Source organism: Lolium perenne, chromosome 6, assembly GCF_019359855.2.
Source record: "Lolium perenne isolate Kyuss_39 chromosome 6, Kyuss_2.0, whole genome shotgun sequence".
Classification (NCBI taxonomy): domain Eukaryota; kingdom Viridiplantae; phylum Streptophyta; class Magnoliopsida; order Poales; family Poaceae; genus Lolium; species Lolium perenne.
The window spans coordinates 106,172,385-106,184,607 of record NC_067249.2 but is presented as its reverse complement, the minus strand read 5'-3'; positions in this window follow the sequence as shown (position 1 = coordinate 106,184,607).

Here is a 12,223-nt window from a genome sequence, read left to right as displayed (position 1 = left end):
TAGTGTTGCCAAACTTCAAGAACACGAACTAAAGCGTAGAGCTCCTTGTCATATATAGGATAGTTGAGGCGTGCGCCATCTAACTTCTCACTATAGTATGCCACGGGTTTGCCCTCTTGCATAAGAACACCACCAATACCAAGCCCACTTGCATCACACTCAATCTCAAAAGTTTTGGCAAAATTTGGAAGAACAAGAAGGGGAGCTTCGGTAAGGCGTTTCTTCAATTCATCAAAAGCATTTTGTTGGGCCTTTCCCCAAACAAACGGAACATTCTTCTTGGTAAGTTCATTCAAAGGGCAAGCAATGGTGCTAAAATCTTTCACAAAGCGGCGGTAAAACCCGGCAAGTCCATGGAAGCTTCGGACTTGGCCAACATTTGTAGGGGTAGGCCAATTATGGATGGCCTCCACCTTGGAAGAATCAACTTCAATCCCATTAGCGGAAACCACAAAGCCAAGGAAAATCAATTTGTTTTGAGCAAAGGTGCACTTGGGGAGGTTAGCATAAAGCTTTTCATGACGCAAGATGCACAAGACCTCTCTCACATGTTGCACATGGTCCTCGAGGTTTTTGCTATAAATAAGAATATCATTAAAGTAGACAACCACGCTCTTGCCAATGAGAGGACGCAAGATGTGATTCATGAGGCGCATGAAAGTAGATGGAGCATTGAAAAGACCGAAAGGCATAACGAGCCATTCATAGAGATCAAGTTTGGTCTTGAATGCCGTTTTCCATTCATCACCAATAGCCATGCGGATTTGATGGTAACCACTACGCAAATCGACTTTAGAGAAAATCGTGGCACCACTAAGTTCATCAAGCATGTCATCTAAACGCGGAATGGGATGGCGGTAACGGACGGTAATGGCATTGATGGGGCGACAATCCATACACATCCGTTGCGTCTCATCCGGTTTAGGCACAAGAATCACGGGAACCGCACAAGGGCTAAGGCTTTCGCGGACGTACCCTTTGGCGAGGAGATCTTGTATTTGGCGTTGTATCTCCTTTGTCTCTTCGGGGTTGGTGCGGTAGGCGGCACGGTTTGGAAGCGGAGCGCCGGGTATGAGGTCGATGCGGTGTTCTATACCGCGGAGTGGTGGTAGTCCATGAGGGAGCTCGTCGGGGAAGACGTCTTGAAATTCCTGTAAAAGAGACAACAAAGACGGAGGAATGTTGGTTAAGTCGTTAGCCGCCGACGAGGGTCTCTTGCATATGAGCACATAGTGCAATATGGTGGATGGGTTCTCTTGTAGCTCTCTCCACTCACTCTTGGTGGCTAGAAGGACACTCTTGGACTCACTCATATATGGCTTGTGGCGCTCACTATCTTTGTGGTGGGTCGCTCCCTCTCCTCTCATCTCACTATGGTGGGTGCGGAGTTGTGCCCTCGCTAAAGCCTTCGCATTATCCGCGATGATTTGGCTAGGAGTCATCGGGCGCAACTCGAACTTCTTGTCGTTGACCTTGAAGGTGTATGTGTTGGGGAGTCCATCATGTATAGCCTTCTTGTCATATTGCCAAGGGCGGCCAAGCAACATGTGGCACACCATCATGGGTACCACGTCACACTCGATAGTGTCCTCATAAGGTCCAATCTTGAAAGTGACGGTGACGGTATGTTGTATCTTGACGTTGCCCTTGTCACTCAACCATTGGATATGGTAAGGGTGAGGATGCTTGCGGAGAGTGAGGTTGAGCTTCTCACACAACTCGGTGCTTGCAAGGTTATGGCAACTTCCACCATCTATGATGACCTTGATTGACTTGCCACCAATTCCGGCACGGGTTTGCAAAATGTTGCACCGTTGTTCTTCCATAGCATGAGGTTGTGTTGTTAGCACCCTAGTGACCACAAGTGAGGGACTTCGGTCATGCTCACATAAGAGAGGATCTTCTCCACATTCTTGCTCATAAGCTTCTTCACTTTCCACGGCGGCTTGCACAAGGGCCTCGTATTCTTCTTCATCTAGTGTCTCGATGTCACCATTCTCCATAGTGATCATAACCTTGGTGTTCTTGCACTCAAACGATTTGTGACCTTGGGTGCCACACTTGAAGCAAGTGACACTAGAGGGTCCCGTGGATGCCTTAGAGGAGGCGGTGGAGGAGACCGTTTGCTTCATGCGACTTTGGATAGTCGGTTTCTTGGATGGTGTAGAGGATGCGTCGGCCTTGGCACTTGTAGTATGAGGAGTTGATGTAGTAGGAGGAGTCGATGTAGCGAGCTTGGAGGAGAAGTAGGTCTTGGCCTTGGAGTACTTGATGTCCTCAATCACTTGGCGCTCGGCCTTCGATGCTTGGTGGACCAACTCAACCATGTTGGAGTAGGGTTGGAACTCGACAATCCTCTTGATGGGGTAAGTAAGGCCATTGAAGAAGCGAGCAATGGTTTGTTCCTCGGACTCTTGGATGTTGGCTCGCATCATAGTGAGCTCCATCTCCTTGTAGAACTCCTCAACGGTCTTGGTGCCTTGCTTCAACTTTTGGAGCTTGTTGAAGAGGTCGGTCATGTAGTGCGTTGGGACAAAGCGAGCATGCATCTCTTTCTTCATGTCTTCCCAAGTGGCAATTGGCGGTTCACCCTTCTCTTCTCGAAGAGTGAGGACTTGCTCCCACCAAGTGTTGGCGTAGTCTTCAAACTCGAGTGATGCCATAGCCACTTTCTTGGCACCGGAGTAGTTGTGGATGCGGAAAATCTTGTCCACCTTGAGTGCCCATGAGAGGTAGGCTTCGGCGTCGTCTTCACCTTTGAACTTGGGCATGTTGAACTTGAGTTTGCCATACATGTTCTCTTCATCCTCCAAGTTTCTTCGACGAGGAGGGGCGCCTTCATCTCTTGCGGCTAGAGGAGGAATAGGAGGTCTTCTACGGCCAACCATAGCATTGGGTTGGCGTTGAAGATGAACGCTTGCTTCACTTGGTTCACGGTGAGGATGTGGTTGAAGATCTTGTCGCGGTTGAGGACGATGCTCAATGTTGGGTCTCTCATCTTGATCATGTTGTGGTTCTCCTCGTCCACGTTGGTCATGGCGAGGGTGGCGACGGAGATCTCGCCGAGGTTGATCTTGAGGACCTTGGTCTTGGGGATGGCCATCACGCCCATGGTGGGCATGGCGATCCGCTTGGTGATGATCTTGTTGTAGTACTTGGTCTTGTTGAGGACGCTCATGTGGGCGAGCATGGCGATGTATTTCTCCACGCCTAGAGTTGGAGCGAGAGTCTTCATGACGAGCATGTGGGCGATGAGGTCGATGATGGTCTTCATGCCTTGAGGAAGAGCTTGAGGACGAAAGGCCACCATGAGAGTAATAGTCTTGTGGCGAGCTTGATGAATATGAAGTAGAGCGGTGTCGACGATGACGACCCAAGTTGGTGATGGCGCGCTCGAGGCTATCCATGCGCCGCTCCATGTTGGCATCATTGGCCGCCATTTGGCCATTCAAGTTGTCCGTAGCTTCACGAAGAAGATCCAAGTCTTGGTTCACGGTGGAGAAGTTGTGAGCCACCTCATCGTATTGCTCATCGATGCGCGTCTCGAAGAGGGCGAGTTGCTCCTTGAACTCTTGTCGTTGCGTCCATAGGTTGTGTTGAGTAGCCAACCTCTCGGTGTTGCGGAGGATCTCTTTATCCCTATTGGTATCTCCGTTCCTATCCATGATGGAAAGACAAGAACTATGTTGTGTATGTTAGTGGAAGGATACTACCTCGTACCCTTACCAAGGTAAGATAGTATTGAGGCAATCCACCAAGCCGAAAGCAAGATCAAGTGTATCGGGAACACACGCAAAACCACACGCAAAAGCTAGCAAATATGGTGTTAGGCGAGTGTTGTGGAAAGCCAAAAGACGAATCCAAGATCGAGTATGTTGTTAAAAGTGGGTGAGGTCCAAAAATCCAAATGTCAATGTGAAGATCACTATAAACACGGAAAAAGTTGTGGAACACACACACGAGATAAGCGGGGTTAGTGCAACCAAAAGTGAGCGGAAAAGTGTATGTATAAGTGCTCGGTGTCACACTAACACAAGGAGAGCCAAAGCTTCGGTTGCAAAGGAAGAGACAACAAGATTCACACGCGGCCTCTCTTCTCGTATCTCTCTTTGCTTAAAAGCTTTTTCTCTTTTGTATATGGTGGCACTTGCACTCGTTTGTATCTTTGGTGGCACGTGGACACTTTTGTATGTATGGGCGTATGGATGTATGGATGTATGGATGTATGGTGCTACTCGCACTCTTTTTGTGTTTTTGGGGCTTTTTCACGCACTATGTTAGCGTTAGCCTCGCTTTTGCTATCTTGCCACACGAGTGTTTGCTTGGATGCCTTACTCAACGCGACACACACACCTCACAATGCGGGGCCACGTGCAATGTCTCGCAACACTAGACAAGCAATGCTCGATGGGATAGATCGCAAAAGGAAGAGGGGTTACAAGGTGAAAGCTGCAAGTTATACCTGCGATGGTGGTGGTGGTGGTGGTGGTGGTGGTGGAGATCGCCGGAAGTCGAGGTCGAAGGAGGGCACGAGGAGGCGCCCGGTCTGGGGCCCGGTCGGACCGGATCCTGGACCGGCTTGCCCGGTTGCCGCCCGGTCGACCGGGTTCTGGGCTGGCTCGGCCGGTCGTGGGCCCGGTTGACCGGGTTCTCAACCGGATTTCGCGAGCTTGAGCTTTCTCTCTCCTGTTCTTCCCCAAACCAAAACCAAATCGACCAAAACGAAGGGAAACGATGGAATCGGAGGCTCAAAGTTGGGGGAATAGTAGATCAAGCACAACAACACCAGATCCACGGACCAAAACCACTCAAAACGCCACCAAATCACAGATCGGTCAAGAGGCAATTTGGGGCTATTTTTGGGGATTTTTTGGAAAATTTTCTAGGGACAAAATCGAGTGGGTGGAAGGTCAAATCCGCGGTAACCAAGAGCTGCTGATACCATATGATGAGGTCTAATACCCCGTGTGTGGCCCGATCTCGCGGATTGACTTCGAAACCAAGGGGGAAGATGGAAGAACGCGAGGAACACGAAGAACACGACGAACACGAGGAACTCCGAGACTCACGCACGCACACCAACCCGATACACCCGATGCTTACCTCTGTGGCTCGATAGACCACGCCAATAGAATCTCCGAGGAAGAGACACGTGGTAGAATTCCCAGAGAGAGATTGGGGTTGGAGAGGAAGAGCTTGGTGAGGGAGAGAGAGTAACTTGTACTAGAATCTCACTCAACAAGATCAAAGTCAACAACCAAGGTGCCTTGATTACAGAGGGATGATACCCAAGGGAGACTAAGCTCAAAGGTAGGTTTGAGTTCAAAACAAGTCTAAAGAGGTAAAGGGGCGTCTGGGGTGCTTATATAGTCTTACAAGGCGTCACGGGCCGAAAAGGTACAAGTGAAACAAGTTCGGGCCGATTTGGCGACTTAAGTCGTGCAGGCCGGTCAGGAGGCCGGTCAGACCGGGCCTGGGACCGGGCAGGCCGGTCCAGACCGGGCCTGGGACCGGGCGGCAACCGGACGAGGTTCCGGGGCCCCTGGATAGCGCCCGGATGGCACAAGCGGGAAATCCGGTTTGGGACCGGGTGACCCGGTCAGGAGGCCGGTCAGACCGGGTTCTGGACCAGGGGCCCGGTCAGGAGGCCGGTCAGACCGGGTTCTGGACCGGCCGGCCAACTTCTCTTCGTTGTGCTCTTCGGGCGACTTCCGGTCCAGCTCCATGTCCATCTTCGCGTCCAGCTGCTCCTCTCCTCCCTTTGACCATGGTGTGTCCTCTACTCCGTGATCTTGATGCTCCTTGTACCTAATGACACATAGCACGTCGGCATGAGGTAGTAATCCATCCAAAGGGGTACCGAGATCAAGGGTGGTAAGGAGCGAGTTCACCTCATCATGAAGAGCTTTAACTCGGGCTCTCGTCATTGGTCCACTTGGGTGACTTGTTGGTCTTGGTGTGGGAGTGACCGAAGGCCACCCCGCATCAGCGAGGCAAGAGGAGGATTTACGTATGCTCTGTGCGGCTTTTATCGAAGGGATTGACGGGCGTGGATGAACTTCCTTTTTTTTCGAGAGCACCCGCAAAGCGTGCCTAGTAAAACAATTTACAAGAACAGCCGAGGGCTGCTACACACTCACACCGCACACTCCTCCTCACTCCGCCTAAGGCCTACTCTCGCGCTATCCTATCTCTCCCTCCTCTCCTCGCCCTTTCCCAAAGCTGGAAATCCTCCTTGATCGCCACCAGCGTTTGCTGCAAGGTCTTCTTCTCGCGCTCGTTGCCGAAGGCACTGGCATTTCGTTGTTTCCAAAGCGACCACGCCGTGCTAATGACCATCGAGTCAAACCTCCTTCTGTCGAGCTTCTGAATTCTCTTACGGGCTTCCGTCCACCACCTCTCCAAATCTCCAACAACTCCTGGTCTGGGAAACTGAGTCCGGCACTCTGCAACACTGCACACCACACCTGCCTCGCATATGGACACTGCGCCAGTATGTGATTCACATTGTCCTCCTCCTTCAAACACGTGAAGAAGGTATCCGGCTGCTCCTGGAGCCCGTGTCTAGCTCTCCTGTCTGATGACCAGAGCCGGTATTTCAAAGCTAGCCAAGCGAAGATTTTGCATTTCATTGGCGCAAAAGATCTCCAGACCAGCTTGCTCATGCTCCATCTCGTACTCCCCTGGCATAGAAGCTGGTAGGTAGCCTTTGCCGAGTACTCTCCCGACACAGAGCCCTTCCACCCAATCTGATCCGGCCTCGACACGTCCCGCTCCACCGTCTCCACCGCCTCCCAAAGCCTAAGGCATTGCTCCCATATTTCTCCCGTCATCTCACCCTCCAGGTCATCTAACCAGTCATTCTCTCTCATCGCTTCTGCAACCATACGTATGTTTTTGCGCCTAGTTAGAACCCTCTCAAAAGCACTCGGGGCAATCTCCTCCGCTGTGTACCCGCTTATCCATCTGTCCGTCCAGAAGAAGGTCCTATGCCCATCCCCCACACTGAAACTGGCCATACTCTGGAACACCTCTGTAGCCTCCCTGTCGTGTAACCCAGGCAAACCATGCCACGGTCTATCCGGATCTGTACGTCTTAGCCAGAGCCACCGGACTCTCAATGTTAGTCCCTGCAGCCTGAGATCTTTGATCCCCAATCCTCCAAACTCTCTAGGCTTACAAATGCTCCTCCAGGCGACTAAACACTGTCCTCCCTGGATCTCCTGTCTTCCTGCCCAGAAAAAAAGCCCGCATCCACTTATTTACTTCCTCCAACAACCAGGCAGGTGCTTCTGCCACCATCATTTGATGTACCGCCCTAGCCGATACCACTGAGTTAATAAGGACTAGTCTTCCTTCTCTCCGGATCAGCCCTCTTTGCCACGCAGGCACACTCTTAACCACTTGATCCAGGAGTGGTTGCCATTCCGCCTTGGTAAGAGGTTTCAAAGCGAGTTGGAGCCCTAGGTATTTGATGGGGAACTTCGCCAGCTCACAACCAAAGATCGATGTCGTCCTCTCCTCCTGCTCCCGCGAGCCTCTAATAAGGGTGGTTTTCCTGAGATTCACCTGGAGCCCCGAGGCCTCACCGAACATGCTCAGAATATGTTTCATGGCCCACAACTCATGGTTTTCCGGCTTAAGAAAGATCACCACGTCATCCGCATAAACTGAAACTCTCTGTAATGGCGAAATGGATGCCAAAGCGCCAAACAGCTCCTCCTGCACCGCCTTCTTTATCAAGGCCGTTAGGGACTCCATTGCTGCCACAAACAGCATCGGGGAAGTAGGGTCCCCCTGTCTCAACCCACGACCATGGTGGATTCTATCTCCTGGCACTCCATTCACCAACACTTTGGTATTTGCGGTGTGCAACAACAGAGCTATCCACTTGAGGAACCTCTCTCCAAACCCCATCCTCCTCAACACCTCAAAAAGAAAACTCCAAGAGATCGAGTCAAAAGCCCTTGTCAGGTCTAGTTTTAGGAGCACTCCCGTGTTTCTCCTCGTGTTGATCTTTCTTGCCACTGTCTCACCAGGACAAAATTGTCATGCAGACTCCTCTTTTTGATGAAAGCCGATTGGTTCATGCTGACCAACTCTCCAAGTCTTGACCTCAAACGATTCGCCACCATCTTAGAGAACAGCTTGGCAAAGCTATGCACCAAGCTTATGGGTCTATAATCTTTTGTATCCTCCGCATCCGGTCTCTTCGGAATAAGCGTAATGTACGCTCTATTCAGCCTTGCAAAGCCTCTCCCATCTCTAATTCCTAGTTTCATCAACCCTGCTAAAATATCCTGTTGGATGAACTTCCTGAGGGCATGTACAATGGAGACACTTATGGATGGGCGCTAGGATTATTTTCCAGATTAATCGGCAGTTGTATCCTACAATCCGAGCCCATAGACGCTTAATTACAGGAGTCAGACGCAAGAAGATGCGCCAGACGCTCCATGTTAAAAGGTTAGAGAAATAAGTGCCGAAAAAGAGGCTTGCCGTTGGAGCTTTTGCATCGTGGGTCGGACGCCAGGATTACTTTCCCTTTTTTCCTGAGCCTAAGCGCCTACACAAGCGCTTTGCATTGTACTTAGGGATGGCAATGGGTACCCATGACCCGCGTACCCGTCGGGTAAAAACCCAATAGGAGTACGGGTTTGGGACAACATATTACCCATGGGTTTGCAAATGGAAAAATATCATACCCATCGGGTAGAGTGGGTATGGGTATGGGATCATAGAATCCATACCCACATACCCATGTACCCATCTAAAATTAACAAGTAGGTCACTGCAATATTCTAAACTACTTAATTTTTCCCTAATTATGCATTCATGTTGCTAGGCTAAACCTCACGCTCCCCGGTCTCACAATTGTTGGTAGGTTAGTGAGGATTAGACTCCTATTTAGAATCGTTTCACCTCTTATCATATTTTTTAATCAATTTTATTTGTTATAAGCGCGGGTATTTTTACCCGCGGGTACCCATTTACCCTGTCGGGTGACGGGTATGGGAAAAACTTATACCCATTGACGGGTATGGGTACAGGTGACGGGTAAGAATAAAGGTGACGGGTACGGGTATGGGATGGCTCTACCCGTACCCATACCCTGCGGGTGCCATCCACTACTTTCCCTGATAGCTTCAGTTTCACGTATTCTCCCTGTTTCTGAGATCAGTAGTGGGGCAACTCAGACTATTAGGCTAATGCATGATGCCACGTTGCATCCGTAAGCCTATTCCGTAAGAGCAATCCGTAGGTGTAGGATTATCGAGGGCGATTATATCCCACGTGGGCAACGCGCTGCTCGTTGGCTGTATCTCGGCCATCACCGTGGCCGCGACGATGGGCCACTGGATCGGCGCTAGTGAGTCTCCATGCTTGTCGACTCCGACCCTAACGCCCACATTACGGAGGTTTCCATTGAGGATTTCGAGGCCCACTGGATCGGCCTTGGTGAGTTCATGATCGTCAACTCCAACCAAGCCATCGTTGCCCACATTGCGGAGGTCACCATTGCCTATATATGGCGAGACCGCGCCACCGGTTGTCGACCTCTTGTGCTATCGCCGTTGTTTCCTATATGCCCAGAGATATATGGAGATGATAGGTGGGTGTGGTTACGATCGGCTTTTGTGGATACCCTCATCATGCTAGGGGACTCCTGGTTCGTGGTGGATTAGAACTTATGGTGTTGTACGGACGGACCAAAACTTTGTTCCGATTTTTTTGACCTACCAACACCATCAGTCCGGAACTTATTAGTAGAGATTATCCATGCATCTGTGGATTGTTCGAATACGATGGAGGTTTTGAAATTGTAGTTCAAGTTGTAGTACGTGGACTGTTATTTTTTCCGAGTTTCCCTTCGCCTGGGTCGTTTCTTCCATTGCCATCGGCACAATCCAAGTCGCGGCTTGTTTCTTCGCAATTTCTATTTGGCAGCCGACCTTGATCGGGCTTTACAGCGAGGTCACTCGCGCTGCCGTGCGATCTCAATCTAGCGGTCCTTCTCAGCGTTTGGTGGAAGTGCGGCACCACAAGGAAACAAGGCCACACACGCATTCCCCGACCCGCACGCCCTCGACCGGTGCGCCGCCGCCCGAGCTCTTGCTCCGCCGTACCATGAGCTCCCGCGCCGCCCTCCACGAGATCTCGTTCCTCCATGCCTTGCTTGGCAACCCGACCCTCGCGTACGCCATCGAAGGCCACCGTCGTCGACGCGGTGCGCGAGGCCGCGAGCTTGCTGGCGCAACCTCCACTTTGACCTTGGTCAGCTGTGACCCACCAACCTCCACGTGCGCCGATTCGCCGACCTTCTCGGCCTCGCTGTCCGGGCCGATGTCTACAACGACGGAATGGCTCGGGATCTGGGGCGGTGACGCTCCATGTTCGTGCTGCTCCGCCCGCATCCGCCGCGAGGGAGTTCTAGGCTGCGCCGCAGGGAAATAGACATGTATTTCTGGTAGATAGGTGGTACTCGGGAGAAATTCCACTTCGTTTTGGTCGGATTATGGTCAGATTCAGGTAAAGAACTACACAAACCTGCGATGCGTAAATGATGATACAGTTTCTGACAGTGTTACACCCTATTTTTTTCAGGATGTAATGAATTTGTGAACTAGATGGTGCGGCCCCTTGTGTTTTAGTTTGATTTTTTTTATGTAATGTAGATGCAAATCTAGAAAGGCTGACACATTCTGTTTTTGTGTTCCACCATGTTGTTAGATGTAACGTAGTGTTATTTTTAATTGTAAAACTAGATGAGAGTTTTCGCTAACGGTGGCTGCTTCTTCGAGGTTTGGGATACATCTTCTCGGCGGAGGATTAATACTCACGGGGGCGGAGATTGCATCATCCAGGATGCGACTACATCCCTCGACCAGGCGGCTGCAACTAGTTAGGGTGGATACAACCTCGTGGTGATGGCTACATCCTTTCGGCGTCAGCTACTTCCAGGTGTCGCCGGCTGCATCCACGAGTCGTCGACCACATCCACGCCTCATTGGCTACATCCGAGCGGCTCCTGCTACATCTCTTTTTCCACAAGGTAAATAAGTGTTCTACGTTGGAATATCTCGATGTAGCAGTTTTGAGTAATTTTGTTGTGCATTTTAGGGTTCGGATTATTGATGTAGATGTAGCAGCGGGAGAGAGGGGGTGGTGGATACTGTGTTGTTGTGTCAGTTTGTGTGCTTTTGATGCTACTGATTTGTTGTTCTTGTAGATGTGAACATAGTATCTGTGGCCTGGTTTTGTCTTTTTAATCCATAAAACTTAGCCCCTGTTATGTAATTGATATGCATCAGGTTAGTAACTCCTTCCATCAAGTAGATGTAGCCATTGATTTACTGCTTCCATCAGTGTTACTAGATGCCATCTATTTGTTTCAACCCCCTGTAACATTTTGTTTTTTTTTGGCGATTCTGATGTGATCTATTTGGGCATGTTCCATCCACATCCATATTGGATGGAATCAACTCTTTTCAATCATATTAGATGGAATAGAACACATTGATGTGATTCATGAAGTAAGTTTTTCAGCTGTTATACATATGATGTAACAGATGTTCCCTCCTTTACATTGTCCGCGTTATTTTTCCCCATGTTTTGCTGTATATTACTTCTGATGGAACCTACTTTTTGTTCAGTATTCATGCCAATATAAAACTAGGATGTAACCGTTAGAGCATGTCTAATGGAACCCTTAAATCCGTATACAACCGTTTTTTTACGGATTTCAGGGTTCAAATGCTATATAGTGGAACCCCTAAATCCCTAAATCCCTAAAAAAATTTAGAGGTCGAGGCTCCAATCCGTGCCCCGACCTGTACAGGTAAGGGTTGGAGGCCCTGACCCGTGCTCCGACCCCTACGCGTTCACGACGGATGCGGGAAAGATTTCAGCTCCTCCTCCCTCCCCGAGCTCGCCTCCACACCACGCCGCCGGCCGCCGCTGCCCCAGCCCCTCCCCTCGCCGGCCGCCGACGCCACCGGATCGAGCACCCCCACCTCCTCCTCCCCCCGCCGGACCTTTTCCCGGCCTCCGTCGCCTCCTCCCTCCTCCGCATCGAGCTCCGCCCCGCCGCCGCCCCCAGCCTCCCCGCCGCCCCTAGCCTCCCCGCCGCCGCTCGCCCGGCCTCGTCCCTCCTCCCGCCGCCGCCCGCCCCGGCCTCCTCCCTCCTGCGCCGCCGCCGCCGCCCCCGCCTCCTCCTCCTCCG